We start from the raw sequence: 16,186 nt of genomic DNA on the forward strand, positions 1-16,186 counted from the left end.
ACGTTCTGAGGATTCTAAGAGCTCTCACATTACAATTTTATTGCGATAGAAATCATATGGACACTGACCGTATATGTATACGTATCTAATACATTGGCCCGTGGAAATGAGGGGAGTGGACGATGCCTTGCGCGCCCTTATCTCCCGATGGGGTGGATCATACGTCTTGGCCTACGTTGGGCATGCATGGAACGATTCTGTCGGAGTTACGGGGCGCACAAAGGTCACTGCAATCCTTGCACAGCCTCCGTTTGCGGAAAGGGCGCACTTTTCAGACACAGCGAAGTATCAACTGAGACACTTATTCGCGTTTATCCGTACCTGTGAGTACGTTTTGTGCATCATTTGTGCGTGAGAAACACGGGGAACGTTTCGATTTGCTTGCCATTCTGCGCGTGACCTTCCAATTTGTTTCTATCACGTTCATTGCTTTGCCTTTTCGGCAAAGCTGTGACTTTTTCTAGTCCACTAAACTGTCTTATACTCACTCTTGATAGTTACTTTCATTTTACCGTTAATGTAGATCAATATGAGCCATTAATGGTGCAGAACCTTAAAAATTTGGTGGCACAAAAAGTTTGTCCTAAGCAAACTATGCTTTACACATTGTCATGGCACAAATAAAAACTGTGCAGTTTATTATAAAATAATTACATATTTTGATATTACAGCTGAATATTTCGTTGCCCTAAGCAACATAGCTACATATTGAACTTTTTTTTTCGAATTCTACCCTTAAATTTGCTACGGAGGCAGCGCGCACAACACGTCTCCGTGAACACGCACTCAGTTACCCTGCTTCTGGTGCCTCTAATGATGATGCTCAACGTCAACTGTGGCGCAATGTCTCAGCCTTGTTGTTGCCATCTTTCTCTGCCACGCAGTCCGTACAAGTTTTTTTGTCAATACAGTGAAACTCTGTTAATTCGAGGTCACTAGGGCCGTGAGAAATCTTTCAATTAAGCAGGTTTTCGATATAACGAAACATACAAATAAGCGCCCCGCCGCGGTGGTCTAGTGGCTAAGGTACTCGGCTGCTGACCCGCAGGTCGCGGGTTCAAACCCGGCTGCGGCGGCCGCATTTCTGATGGAGGTGAAAATGTTGTAGGCCCGTGTGCTCAAATTCGGGTGCACGTTAAAGAACCCAGGTGGTCGAAATTTCCGGAGCCCTCCACTACGGCGCCTCTCATAATCATATGGTGGTTTTGGGACGTTAATCCCCCATAGTGGAGTGGATCATACAAAAACGCGAAATGCTAGGATCTTGGAATAATTTGAAGTAATCGGGGCTGGTCGTTTCATCTGCCGGCTAGTTTGCAGCGCCAAGGGATGTTTTCCTGCCATACTTCGTCCTGATTTCGCCGCAAACACGAGGGAATGAGAAACCTCGCTACTACCATTGAAAAAAAAAAAAGAAAAAGAACAAAAAAACTCAATCAATAGAAATATGTTCTTGCGGCAAGATATTTAAAGATATTCATGTCTTTTTTTCGTAAACAAAACAATTAGCCCTGGTTATACTGTGCAGGTTGTGCAGACCGAATCTGCTCTCATGTTTCTAGCCATTATTTGCGGCTGTCTTTATTAATGTAATTTAATGTCGTGTGAAATCCAATCTCTCACATTTTAAGTGCAGGGATTATCTTACCCTGATCTCTGCCGAACATTTGAAAAAGGCTGAGTCATCTGAAAATATTTAGGTTCCGAGTCATATCTTTCGAAGTTCTTGAAAGCCAACATGCTATCCAGTTTGTGTGATAAAAATAGCAAAGGTGTGCTATAAAAAAAAGCGGCCCACGTATCATTAATATTTCAGTATTTTTTATTTATTTTATTTATTTCATCATACTGCGGGCCGAGTGCCGGCCCAAAGCAGGAGGGGCATACATATCACCGACATCACTTGAACAAGCGTATCCAGAATTTACGCACTCAAAAAAAAAGAAGGTTCAATAGACAGACGAACAATTGCATGTGCAAGCGGCACTACAATAACGCGTTCATAAGTAAGGTTACAAAGTGGACGCAAATGAAAAGGCGCATAAAACAACCAACACATCAGACAAAAAAAAACTGGAATCATATATTCACTAACAAATATTCCTCTAGACAGTGATGAAAATCGTGTGCTTGAACGACGAACTCTGGTAGACTATTCCATTCCGATATAGTTCTCGGAAAAAAACTATTATAAAAAGCAACAGTACGAGCAAATATAGGCTTCAATGCATGGGTCGACGTGTGACGTGTTCTTCTTGATGTCAACTGCCCTAGAAATGACGGTGGCTTTATATTCATCCTTTTGCACAGAATGCTCTGCAGGAAAAATAAACGGGCTATCTTCCTACGTGTTTCCAGGGGCGTAATCTAATTATTCTGCATTAGCTCCGAGATAGCCTCGTGTCTCCTATACTTTCCAAAAATAAAGCGAACTGCTTTCCTTTGAATTCTCTCGAGCTGTTGAATGTCTTTTTTTGTATATGGGTCCCAAAGCGCACATGCGTATTCCAGTTTTGGCCTTACTAACGCTAAATACGCCAAAAGCTTGATATTAGAAGGCGTGTCCTTAATTTTGCGTCTAAGAACGCATAGTTTACGAAACGCCGAGGAGCTAATATCTGTTATATGAGCCGTCCACGTTAAATCGTTGGTCAGTGTGACGCCTAGATACCGGTATTGCGTAACCTGCGGAATCACTGACTGATTTAGGCGGTATTCGAATACGCTTGGTTGCTGTTTTCTTGAGATGCGGAGTAGCACTGACTTTGAAGCATTTAATTGCATTTTAGAGTCCCCACACCACTGATCTATTTTCAACAGTGATTCCTGGAGAACTTCGTGATCGTCAATTGAATTTATTTCTTTGAATATAATGCAGTCATCTGCAAATAACCTTATGCTAACTGATTCCGGTAATATTTCTGTTATATCGTTTATGAAAATAATAAATAGCAACGGACCGAGCACACTGCCCTGTGGTACTCCAGACAGAACTGCCAAAGTAGGTGATAAACAGCCATTTATGTCTACAAATTGTGATCTTTTTCGCAGATATGCAGTAATCCAATTAACAAGGTATTGAGGAAGCCCAAGAACACTTAGTTTGTGAAGCAACTTCGCATGTGAAACTTTATCAAATGCCTTACAGAAATCTAGTAGGAGCACATCTACCTGTCCAGATCTGTCTAGTATTGCTGCGAATTCGTGGACTGTAGTTACGAGCTGAGTAACAGTCGACATTCCTCGCCTAAAACCGTGCTGATGCTGAGACAGAATGTTATTCATTGTTAAAAAATCAAGAATTTCACCGGCTACAATGTGCTCAAGAAACTTGCATGATGTACATGTGACAGACACTGGTCGATAGTTTCCTACAATGCATTTGTCACCTTTTTTGTGGATAGGCACTACTCTGGCATTGTGCCAATCCTCTGGTACATCCCCAGACTGTAATGACACTTGGAATATTCTCGACATGTATTCTGCTATTTGATCAGCATAACGGTTTAGGAATACATTAGAAAGACCATCTGGTCCAGCACTTTTTCTAATTTTTAGATTACGTAGCATATTCAGAACACCCTCCACCGACACCACGGGAACATCTCCGATAGGAGAATTGGACACAGATGTCGCTGTAGTGTCGCTATCGTTAATAAATACGCTCTGAAAATATTCGTTAAAGCACTTGGCTATTACCGCCTCATCCGTCACTAGTTCTCCATCAAGTTTAACTTCTTTTATGCAATCTTTACGGTTGGAAAGAAAACGCCAGAACTTCTGTGGATCGTTCTTAATGTACTCTGGGAGTGTGGTCTTGAAATACTTTCCCTTTGCTAGGGCAATCTTAGCGGATAAGGAATGTTTAAGCTCTCGAAATGCTTGTGTTCCGGTCTTATGCTGCTTACAGAGTCTTTTTAATTTTCGTTTGATCTGAATGATCTCGCGGCTGATCCAAGGGTTGCGACGCCCTTTTCTGACTCTTTTCATGGGTACAAAGTGTTCCGTACAATGATTTACAACTTCCTTAAACCTCTTCCACAAAAAATGAACATCTTCAAAGTCATGGTATACTAATTTTCTTTCCATATAATCAATAATACTTTCATCATCAGCACGTACATAGTCACGTATGTACGCTAATGAGGCAATTCTAGCACTAGCAGCATGTGGAGCACTCCAGGAAAATAACAGTAACCTATGGTCTGAAATGCCGGGCTCTATGGTAAGTGTTCCGTTTGAAAACTTTTGACTAATAAAGAAAAGATCTAGTACTGCGTTTTCTCGAGTTGGTTCCTGTACAACTTGGTCGAGGTTCATTGCTAAAAGTATTTCTAATACAACATTGCAGGTAGCATATTTTTCCGATATAAATTGCTTCCAATCCATGTCGGGCAGATTAAAATCACCAGTAATAATAACATTACGATTTCGATGCGGCAACAAGAAATCATACAATTCTTCAAGATACGAATCATCGGCATCAGGTGGTCGATAAACTGCGCAAAGCAGGAATGTGAAACCCAATATTTTTACATTTAAAAATAAACTTTCATGGTTTGGAATCTGGCCCATGAAAGTAACAGCTATATTTTCTTTCGCTACAACCGCAACACCACCACCTCTTGAAACTCGATCTCGTCTGTACAACTTGTAACCTGGTGGTACAATTTCGTCACTACTTATTTTGTCTGAAAGCCACGTTTCAGAGATTACAACAAGTTGTGCATTGTAACTAAGCAGCAGCAATTCTAGTTCATCTATTTTATTTACAATACTTCTTGCATTCAGAGAGAGGATGCGCAGTTGCTGTGGCACCTGGCATAGCTATCTGTCATCCTGTACATCAGCCATTTGCTTTGACAAAACACGTCCGTTTGAGGCATCGCTCCAGACATAGAATGAATTATCAATACGCAGCCTGTCGTTCACTAAGGAAACCTTCTTTCCGTTCTCTTTATCTGTTTTAGCACTTTGCCACAAGTTCTTTCGTTTCCTTCGCGTTTCAACAGAGAAGTCGTTTTGAAGGAATATACGACTTCCTTTCAACTTCCCTGATTTACGTAAGACTTCTTGTTTTTCCAAGTAATTTTGAAAGTACAAGATGACTGGACGGGTTGATGACGCCTTTCCTAGTCTATGTATTCGCGCGACAGACGAACAGCAAACCCCAAGCTTGTCTTCAATTATTTCCTTAATAACTTTCTGCCTGAGCGTCTCGGGTGTTTCGTCTTTGGTTTCTTTAATTCCAAACACTACAAGATTAGATCTTCTACTCCGGTCTTCCAGTTCCACCAACTTTTTTTGGTGCACTCTCATAGTTTCTTGAATTTCCCCTAGGTTTACATTGGAGCTAGCCATAGCATTAGTCTTCTTTGTTACTTCCTTAATTTCTTTTTCCACTTGCGACATTCTGTCCGTCAGGGACTCTATGTTTTTATCAGTTTCATCTAGTCTTTTTATGACGTCAGCCAAGTCGTTTCGTATAGCCTTCTGTCCGTCTATAAGCGTTTGAAGCATCTTAGCGACATCAGGACCAGGGTTTTCTTAACGTCCCCGCAGAGCAAAAGTTTACAGACATGAAAACACTGCAATAAAATTCTCAGAAGTCTATGTGGGCACGGCACAATCAAAATGCATCGATCGTCACTCTTGTATGAACAGTAATAACTAACCTAAAAGCACAATAAAGAACGCATGTTCAGAGCTCTGCCGACTGCGGTTTCGCCGGGCCCACTGAAGTTTTCGGTCAACAGCGTCGGGTATATAAGCAGCTTCACTGGTGACGTCACTCCCCAGGCTCCCGTGGTGGCGCTGACTGGATCCAGTGTTATGCGGCGGTAGCTGTAATCTGCACTGTCAGTCGCTGACGTGATAGCCTCTGTAGCTGGTCGTTGCGTGTCCGATGTTGGTGCCGCCGATACGACGGATAGCAGTAGTGCCTGAAAGCACAATAAAGAACGCATGTTCAGAGCTCTGCCGACTGCGGTTTCGCCGGGCCCGCTCAAGTATATTGAAGGGGAGGGGGAGCAGGTGAGAGGAAGGAGTAAGCTTTCACACGCAGTGTTCCTGTTCTATAGTATCCATGTTTTATATTACATGGCTTGGATACTGAACACTTTTTTTCGGTATGTGGTGCAAAGTCTTTGTATTTTCCCTTTTGCTTCAATGTGATCGAACGACAGAGTGCAGAGACAGAGTGGGTATCGTCAAGTCGGCTTTTTCAAACTTGTGTTATCCACCTTTAGAACCAGAGAGAGTATAAATGTCCAGTAAGTTTAGCATTCAATTCATTTATCATGATAAATGACCATAGCATATAGGTATAACGAGCCATAGTTTTCATAGGAAAACTGAGTCGAAGTTATTTGCAGGAAAGTACAGTTAGTATGTATGTATTTATCGTGATAGTTTGCTTACACTTAGTGAGTAGTATAATCAACTCGCTCATTGGAGGATAGGTTTGCACAGTACCAAAATAAAATAGAGCTGTAAGGTATTGAGTACAAAGTGTCTAGGATATTGCATTCACTTAACAGGCTCTCCATAGGTAATACTGACTAAAAATTATGCTTTTGTGACCTAACAGGCAAACAAATATTATCATAAGTAAGAGTAACTGGCACGAAGACGGCTTTTGTTTTAAAAAAATAAGACCTGGTGAGTCGTACCCAAAACAAATGTGTGATTAAAAAATCTATTTCCTCAATTAGTGGGAATTGTGCTGTTAGCAGCAGCTGCTTTTCTAATATTTCACCATTCTTTTCTGTGGTCAATCCATTGCCCTGTGCATGTGTTCTGTCGGGCATGATCTTCAAGTTAGACGACGCGCAAAAGGTGTTGTCGTTTCCTTGTTCCATTCTTGTTCTTTTTTTTAACTCTCGCAGGGCACGCAGTCGTCGGCTCGATGAAGAATAGTCGAAAAAGCCCGCCTGCTAATTTTAGTGTTTCCGGCCTGCAACGTGAACTGCAGTAGTGACACCGAGAGGCGCCTTTATGACCAGGATGTTCATGTTTTATTGCAAAATATTCAGTTATATATTATTTATGCTATTTGTTTTATTGGTATGGTTACATATTATTTCTTCCATTCGAATTTCTGCGTTCCTGTTTATATGTTTATCCTTACGCATTCGATGTGTGAATGAGCATCAATACCTTAGAGCCTTTTTGTAAGTTAATTGATACTGATATATCAATTTGTTATTTCTCATAATGTTAATACTTTAATAAATCATACATTTGAGCGTTCAAACTGCGTCACTTTGATGAAATTGTTTATTTGCATGAGAAAAGATCAGAGCTGTCTAAACATGGAAGAGACGATTCTATGTGCAATATAGTATTAATCGACTGATTTCATTTGAAAGAAGGAAGACTGTAAAAGTAAAATATGTATAAAATCAAGAAGCCCTCCATCTCTAAAATTTTGCACTTGACTAAACGTATGGGTTTCTCGCCCTTAGAACAAAATGGAATATAGATGCGTTATGGACAATAGATGTAGTATTCGCCACGAATCGCATTTACCGACTCCCCCCGTGAACAACACTTTTTGCAAATGACTGTATACTGCAGAATGTGTTTTTCTAATCAACTATATGTGCTAACTGGAAATGAACCTTAATGTTAAAAAAAGTTACACGCCATCGTCAAGCACTTCAAACTAAATTACTAGATTACAATACATTCGTTCGATAAGTATCTGGAGTATGCTTCTACGGCTTGGTTTCTCTTCACAAGTTAATTTCCAGCATATAACAACGGCAAGAGGATAAATTATGCTCATATTTATTAGATTTAAACTCAAGGACTCGCGAAGAGCTTTAATCAAAGTGGCCAGATGATTCACAATAAAAAATTATCTTGTTCGTGCGCTTGAAACTGCTTCATCAATTACCTAATAAGAAGGTGAATATCAATAGTTCTAAGTTGTTGCAGTCAGTCAAAAATTTGACTATTGTGTTTAGAGGCCACTTTTTTGTCTTTCAGTGCCATAATATCGTTTTTCGTGTGGAGAGAGTGAACAAAACAATTATTTGATGTTCTGAGAGTGAAGAAAACATTTATCTGATGTTCTGCGCAAAAAAATTGGTGAATGGTATTCTGGAGGCGCTGCGTTAGAGTGCTTTGAGCGTGCAGCGGAGGCGAACGAGCGCATCAAGTCACGTCACTTGTGAGACATGAGTGCTATCTGGCAGTTTTCTTGGAAAGCGAAGCGCGTGGCGCACGCCCAACTCAGAGGTGATAAGGGGTACAACACAAGGCGACGGGTAGGTGCCACCACCGTGTCGTCTTAGCAAAGCGTTAAAAATACTCGCCTTTTCATGCAAGCGTTGCATGGTCAGCGCAGCGTGATAAACGCTAGGGTATTGAGAATTACTTATGTATGCCTTTTCCCGTAAAAGATGCACATACAGAATATGTACATGTGGTTATGATGTTTTAGATATGCGCAATATTTGCTTTTTAATTATATTTGCACAAGTATGATTGTTATATCTTGAGCAACATTGGTGGGCACTGCGGATGGGGTTGGCCGTTTGGGGGAATCGGTTGCTGCCGTTCAGAGAGCCCAAACCAGTTAAGAGTGGACAACTGGACAAAAGTACAGACAGATAGACGAATGTTTTTGCGCCGAAGGTTCCCAAGAAAGACTGGTGCCGTTCAGAGAACCCAGCACCGGTAAGAGTAGACAAACAGACAAATGTACAGATAGACAGACCAAAGTTTTTGCGTCGAAGGTCCCCAAGAAAGACTATCCTCTTTAAAACTTCCACTCCTGCAAGATAGCTAAAGATTTGGCTCACTGTACATATGCAATATATCTTGACTAAAGCACTCATACCGTTTACATAGTAATTGTATTAGGTACCCTTTCTTCCCTTTAGCCATTAGGCAAGATAACGCTTTGACTTCCACTATTACCAACACCACGTTAAACCCCACAAATCAAATCAATTAATCAGTGCTAGTTGAACTCAATTCTACTATTAAAAAGACTGGTATTAACAAATGATCTGCAACATTAACACGAAGGACCAGTGCTGTTGTTTCTAATGCATCGAAGTGTATCATGTGGTGCTGTGACCATTAGGCATCGAAATTTGCGCGTTAATACGTTATATTTCGGTCATTGCGATACACTTGTGTAGAGATACCAGTTTTATACTGTTGCATTAGCAATAACATTGTCTTGTTATTTTTCGCTGAGACATCACTAAACGCTTTGTTTTAGTTGATTTTCCCCTATACGTAAATTTCGCCTTATATACTCATACAACACAAGGACTTTCAGGTAATACGTGCTTTTTGTGACTAAAATAGTGTCATCCGCATGTAATGTTTTGCTTACGCTTGGTCCTTCAGATTTCTTTCTCCCACCTTTGTCTTCTTAGTCAGCGTTCCTGGGTACATATTCTGGGTATAAATTAAAGATGTAGCTATGAATTATACGCACATGACTGCCACTTTTCTGACCCTTGGACAAATCAAGGGAAAAAGTAATCAATTTTAAACTAATTAAGAAGGATGGCAGTTCTAACATCAATCACAAACATATTCTCTGAGAAACAGAACAACGTTTGTGATGATTCAAAAGTATAGATTTGAGGGAGCTACGAAATAGAAGAAGAAATAATGAGATAATTTATGGGTGCTGGTGTTTAAAGGCAGAAAAATAAAAAAGGCAGTGAAGAAGGCAGAATGCGCCTGCATTCCATTTTGTGCACATTTGATTACTTTAAGGATTCTGCGATTCGGCTGTTGGTACATCCCCTTTTGTAGGTAAGCGCCATACCTGTGGGGTCAGGATCATCATCATCATTGTTTTGTGTGTCCTGCTATCAATTAAGTTGGCTTCGGCGTCTAAGAAGTATTTTGAGCAGGCTTTCTACCTGCTTAAGAAAGTGATGGAAGGCGGGGCTATCTGCAAGTCGCCGTGGGCCTCCGAAACACCGAGGAAAGCATGAATACAGCAGAGTCGACACCGGATTGGTCTGCAGCTGTCGGGACTTTCCTGGTGGTGGCAGCCATGAACGGGATCACGCCACCGTCACGATCGAAGTATCGGCTAAAGCTAAGCTGCGACTCGTTCCATGCCCGCTCAAGATTTGTCACGCCGGGCACATTTCTCGTGTTTTGCATAATCTCGACTGCACCAGTCATCGCTTTGCACTTCGTCTTCGTCATGAACCCGGCCACGTCTTCCATCTCGGGTCAACCATTTGAGCCACCTGGCTTGACGGCGTCAGCAGCTAGGCGGCTTCTTCTACATCCAGCCGACGTGACCTCGTTGCATGATATGTCGGAACGTCACGCACTGACATCCAAATGGTGAACTAGTGGAGAAACTTGGACACTGTATAGCCAATCTATTAGAGACGTTTTTACCTTGCTTCACTAATACACTAAAATTAGAGAATGAAATCGTTATGAGAAAATGTTTCTACTAAGTCATTCGGTGTCATGCAGTGTTTGTCTACGATCGTTTTACATCACACTATTTAAAGCGTTTAACTTTTACGTTGTAAAACAGGGCTCATAATTCCCAAGAATACCAAGAAACTGTCAGTAGCATGCGTTTGAAAACGGAATGTCTTATGATGGCGCGATGTTCAGAGCCTGGATGTTTCCACCTAAATATTCGACTGCCTATAATAGTTAAGGGCCCAATTCACTAAACCTCTTTTTTCTAAGGGCGTATTTCCATTGGTCAGCCACTTCACTAATGCCATATCCCACGCCGTGGTTGGTTGAAATATTGACTTACAAAAATATTTGGCATAAAACGTTGTGTTGACGGAACCAGTTATATAGTTTCCGAAGCCTGAACGCCACAGGTTCTGCAATTTCGAGCAGTGCCGGCCTCATGTTCGTGCCAAGTCGCGTAAAGGATGCGCATGCGACGTGGGACAGAAAGCCTTGCACGAAAAGATTGGTCTCTTTCCTTCATATTTTTGACATCACCATCCGAGCGTCCTTCGAATTGGGACTTCAGGCTCTTCTCCACGTGTTCCACGTCATACTGCTCATGATAGCACTACGCACTGGTCTCGCCACTCAGTTTGATAAGAAGTTTATAATTTGACACTTTCCGCGTGCTGTTTGAACCTGAAAAAAGAGACGCGAAAACGACAGATAGAACAGAACACGTGTTCCAAGAGAAGTCGCAAGTGTTAACTATGTACAACCAACTAGCTCCCTTTCTGGTGTTACTCAAAGCTATTGAGGACAACAGTGTCTTCGCTAACAGCACTCGCCTTGTTTCTTTTGCCCTGGTGGTTGGTTGGGTTCTGCCAAGTTGAATGTTACGATAAGTGAAATAGTCATATCTTTGTATGTATAAGCCCAGCTAGTGCTAACATGAGCATTCAGTAATGTCTGCCTTTATAGTAGCCATAGGTTGGCGAACTCGCTCACGGGTCCCCTTACTCGGACTTAGTCAGACTCAAGTCTTGAGTCTGGCAGCGAGTCCGGGTGAGTATTGTTTCGGCGAGTTTAAGTGTGAGTGAGTTGATTTGAGGAAACGTTTCGTTAGGGTGAGTGCGAGTGAGTTTGGCTCTGAAAAAACCTTGGCGAGTATAAATTCGAGTGCGTTCAGAATTCCACGATGTATTTCTGGAGTGAGCCATAGTGATTCCCACTTTTTTCTGCCGACCAAATGCGTTTAGTGTGCCCCACTACAGTGGTCTAGTGACTAAGGTGCTCGGATCCTGACCCCCAGGTCGCGAGATTGAATCCCGGCAGTGGCGGCGGCATTTTCTATATAGGCAAGACTGCTGTATAGGCCTGTGTGCTGATATATATTTGGATGCACGTTAAAGAACACCAGGTGGTCGAAATTTCCATAGCCCTCCACTACGGCGTCTCTCCTATGATGGTTTTGAAACGTTTAAACCCCACATATCAATCAATCAATCAGTCAACCAATCAATCAATCAATAAATAACTGAATCAATTGTTTCAGCGTATCGAGATCACATACTATGCCGTTGATATATTGCTGTGGCGTTGACACTTAAATCTTACAAGGTGAAGGAATTGGCCTAGTTTACACATGCATGAAGGTAGAAAGTTGATTGCCTTTAAAATCTACGTTGAAGCACCGATGACGTTAGCTTAATTACCCAGATTGACAAGGCCGCACAAACCGGAGCTTGGAATGGATATTTGTCAACATCGTAGATGACGCCAGCGACGATGTTGCAGTAACTGCTGAGAGGTAGGAGCGGACGTTGGTCAGATCGCGCTCCGTTACGTTGCGTAGTGTGTGCAGTGCGGAAACATGGGGTGTTCTACGGGGCTCCATTCTGATGTCGATGATTTCCTCATCTGGCACCAACCAGTTCCTCGAGCTGCACTGAGACAGATTGTCTGTTGAGGTGATTCATGTTGCCGTTGCAGACAGTTGGAACGACACCGATTAAGTTGTCCTCGCGCCTTCGCTATACGCTCTTTCATTCGATGCCATCGGTAATAAAGAAACCCTGCGGTTACGTATCTTCGCTTTTCAGCTTAGTACAACTTCAAAATCTTCATCAGGTGGCACCTCGTTTTCAAGTGCGTGGACAACAGTGTCCGCACTGTCATAGTAAGAGCCCACCCACTTTCTCGACGTGGGAGCCACTGGCCCAATGTGACTGAATATAGGTATATAGGTTGCCAGCTATAGGTATAAACCATGCTATAAAGACAAAAAAAGAGATAACCAACTAATACCAGTCAGAAAAAATTTACGCCCGAGCAGGGGCTCAAACCCTGGACTGTTAGGTTAAAAGCCTGACGCTCTACTGACTGAGCTACCCGGGCTACGAGAAAGTGCGTCGCTACACCGTGGCGAATCAAATAAAAATGAGAGAAGGCCTGTTTGCAAAAGAAGATTAGGCGTGCATGTGTCGATGCGTTTGCAGTACAAAAGTTAGGCTGTGCTTCTCGGTTGCCTTGTGTGAATTGGTCATCGCTGCTTCACACGAAAGCTACGAATTGTGCAGAGGAATGTTTGAATGGCTGTTGGTGTTGGTTTTTATTGTCTTGATAATCAACGCTTGTTAATTCTTATACAGGACATGATAACAATCTTTGAGCTTACACATACAATGACCGGGCTAGAATGCACGCGTCGCACACCTCTAATTGAGGAGGCCACGCCTCAGCAGCGCTGCAAACCAAGGATGACGTCACCACGTTCACTCAGCATCTGAAGAAGCCCTGCGAACACAGTCTCTGTTTTTCGCAAAAACATATTTGCATTCTATTTCATGAAACCTCATGTTGCTTTTCGAATTCAGCAGGAATCAAACTACCCTTTCGCGCTCAAATATTGTTTTTTACACACTGCAGCATCGCTTTACCTTCAGCTCCATTGAGATTGATTGATTCGCTGATTTGTGGTGTTTAACGTCCCATAACCACCATATGATTATGTAGGACGCCGCAGTGTAGGGCTTCGGAAATTTCGACCACCTGGGGTTCTCTAACGTGCACCCAAATCTGAGCACACGGGCCTACAGTATTTCCGCCTCGATCGAAAGTGCAGTCGCCGCTGCCGGGATTCGATCCCGCGTCCTTCGGGTCAGCAGCCGAGTACCTTAGCCACTATACCAACGCGGCGGGGCGAGTGTGTGTAACAACACTTATTACTAAGTATACACTTAGAGTTTGAAGAGCGCACTAGGGGCCGCGTTTTGCTATCGCATTCAACTCTTAATAGTGAAGCTTATGTGTGTCCCAATTTTTTCTTAATTTAAGCGAATCCACATATTTACACAAGTCGAAAGTACGGTCTCTGGCCAGAAAACTGGCAAACTACTTCAGGGGACAAAAAACCTTATTAATAGAAGACAAACTATGAAAGCCTCAACTGAAACAGACAAAATGGAACTAGTGGAGCTTTCCAAGGTAATCAATAGGCGTAAAATAGCCGACATCAGGAAGTATAAGAAGGAAAGAATTAAGCAGGCTGTAAAAAGCGGCCGAAGCCTGAAAGCTCCGAATGCACACTTGTGCGTAGGTACAAATCAGATGTATGCATTGATGAACAAGAAAGGCAATGTCATAACCAATATGGACAGGATAGACAGGATGGCGGAAAAATTCTACAGGGAGCTTTACAAAAGCCCCCCCCCCCCCCCAAAAAAAAAACAGGATGATATCGTGGGAAACAATAATAGTTCAGATGTATTGTAAATTATACCAGTAACGTTCGAAGAAGTAAGGAAATTTCTATAAGAAATGGAAAGAAGCAAAGCCGCTGGGGAGGATAAGGTAACAACAGACCTCCATAAAGGTGGCGGATAAATTGTGTTAGAAAAATTAACCACCCTATATATACGATGTGTCTATTGAACGGAAGGGTAACAGAATATCAGAAGAACGCCAACGTAATCTTAATTCATAAGAGAGAAGATGTAAGAGACTTGAAAAAATACTGGCCGATCAGCTTACTATCTGTTTTCTACAAACTATTTAAAATAATTGTAGCTATTGTTATTATGGCAACAAAGGAGTTCAATAAAGTAAAGAAACAAGTAGAATTTTGTACAGGCAACTCCACAACACAACATATTCATACTATCAATGAGGTAATAGAAAAATGCGCTGAATACAACCAACCCCGTTACATAGCTCTCATAGTTTATGAGAAGGCGTTTCACTCAGCAGTAATGCAGGCACTACAAAATCAGGTCATCTAAGAACCCTACATTAACGCACTGGAATAAATACACAGTGGATCCTCAGCCACCATAGTTCTTCATAAAGAAAGCGACAGAATCTCAATATATAAGGGTGTAAGGCAGGCAGACACGATCTCTACAATGCTATTCACCGCGTGTTTACAAGATGTTTTCAGGCCCCTGGATTGAGAAGAGTTACGGATAAGAGTTAATGGAGAGTATTTTAGTATAACCTGCAATTCACTGATGACATAGCCTTGGACTAAATTATAGCTCATGATAACTGAACTGGGCACGAAAGCAGTAAGGAAGGTCTTAAAGTTAATATACACAAAGCTTAAGTAAAGTGCAACACTCTCCACAGAAAACAACACTTTGCGATAGGCGGAAAGACGCTGGAAGTTGTAAAAGAATACGTCTATTTAGGATAAGTAGTAAGCGCAGAGCCGAACCATGAAATTGAAATAACTAGATGAATAAGAATAGGGTGGATCAAGTTTGGCAAGCACTGAGTAATCATGAATGATAATCTGTCACTAACCCTCAACAGAAAAGTATATAATATCTGCATCTTTCCAGTACTTACCTGTGGAGCAGAAACGTGGAGGCATAGAAAGAAGGCTCAGCTTATCCCGAAGACTACACAGCGGGGGATTGGAAGGAAAAGGCTAGATGCAATTTTAAAAGACAAGATGAGAGCAAAGTAGATCAGGTACCAAGCTGGTGTTAAGGATATAGTTTAAATCAAGAAGAGAATATAGACATTGGCTGGGCACGTAAGCAGAATAACTGCTGGTCATTAAGGGTAACTGACTGGATTCCCAGAGAAAGCAAACGCACGAAGGGGAGACTGAAAGTTTCCTTTTGGCTTGGTATTCTCTTGTTGTCTAAATACTTCCTTGACGAATTTCGAGTTTGTTTCCTCCATTTAGTATCGACATCCTTCATGTACAAGTAGCTGAAAACCTTCCTTGCCCAACGCTTCTCTCCCATTTTTCTCAATCGCTCCTCAAATTCTATCTTGCTGCTCGCTTCCCTGAACTCAAACGATGTCCATCCCATGTCTCCCTGTAGCCCCTGATTTGGGGTATTCCCATGTGCTCCCAAAGGAAGTCTACCTATGCCACATTGTTTAATTTCCAATCTTGCTCGAACTTCTGATTTCATGCACAAGACGGCATTGCCGAACGTCAAACCCGGGACCATGACATCTTTCCGAATCCCTCTCACAACGTCATACCTATTTTACTTCCACAGAGCCCTATTTTTCAATACAGCTGCATTCCTGGTGCCCTTGGTCATTACGTATCTTTCGTGCTACCTCAGATACTCAGCCCCGTTATTTATCCATACGCCCAAATATTTCTATTTATCCACTATTTGTAGCAGGACTTCCTATATCTTATGCTCACTGCCTTTGTTATCGTTAAAAATTATGATTGCCGACTTCTCTCTGCTGAACATCAAATTTAACCTATCTCCCTCATTACCACAGATGTCTATCATGGCCT

At 42.0% G+C, this 16,186-nt stretch overlaps 2 protein-coding genes and 1 non-coding gene across 11 annotated transcripts in view; 1 reads left to right on the forward strand and 2 right to left on the reverse strand.

Moving 5' to 3' along the window:
- Window positions 1–16,186, reverse strand: part of LOC142777433 (uncharacterized) — a 175,042-nt gene that overhangs the window by 48,151 nt on the left and 110,705 nt on the right. For 2 of the 9 annotated variants that reach the window (XR_012888087.1, XR_012888083.1), the window contains exon 4: window positions 1,805–5,942. The exons of the other annotated variants lie outside the window; for them this stretch is intronic. The gene's annotated coding sequence lies outside the window, so the exon portion shown is untranslated. Of the gene's footprint in view, window positions 1–1,804; window positions 5,943–16,186 lie in introns of those variants that run through there. 9 annotated transcript variants of the gene reach the window in all.
- Window positions 1–16,186, forward strand: part of Pi4KIIalpha (phosphatidylinositol 4-kinase II alpha) — a 310,849-nt gene that overhangs the window by 35,115 nt on the left and 259,548 nt on the right. The window lies entirely within an intron of this gene.
- On the reverse strand, window positions 12,738–12,810 carry TRNAK-UUU (transfer RNA lysine (anticodon UUU)). The gene has a single exon. It is a non-coding gene; the product is annotated as a tRNA-Lys (tRNA).

Source organism: Rhipicephalus microplus, chromosome X (assembly GCF_043290135.1).
Source record: "Rhipicephalus microplus isolate Deutch F79 chromosome X, USDA_Rmic, whole genome shotgun sequence".
In the NCBI taxonomy this organism is placed as follows: Eukaryota; Metazoa; Arthropoda; class Arachnida; order Ixodida; family Ixodidae; genus Rhipicephalus; species Rhipicephalus microplus.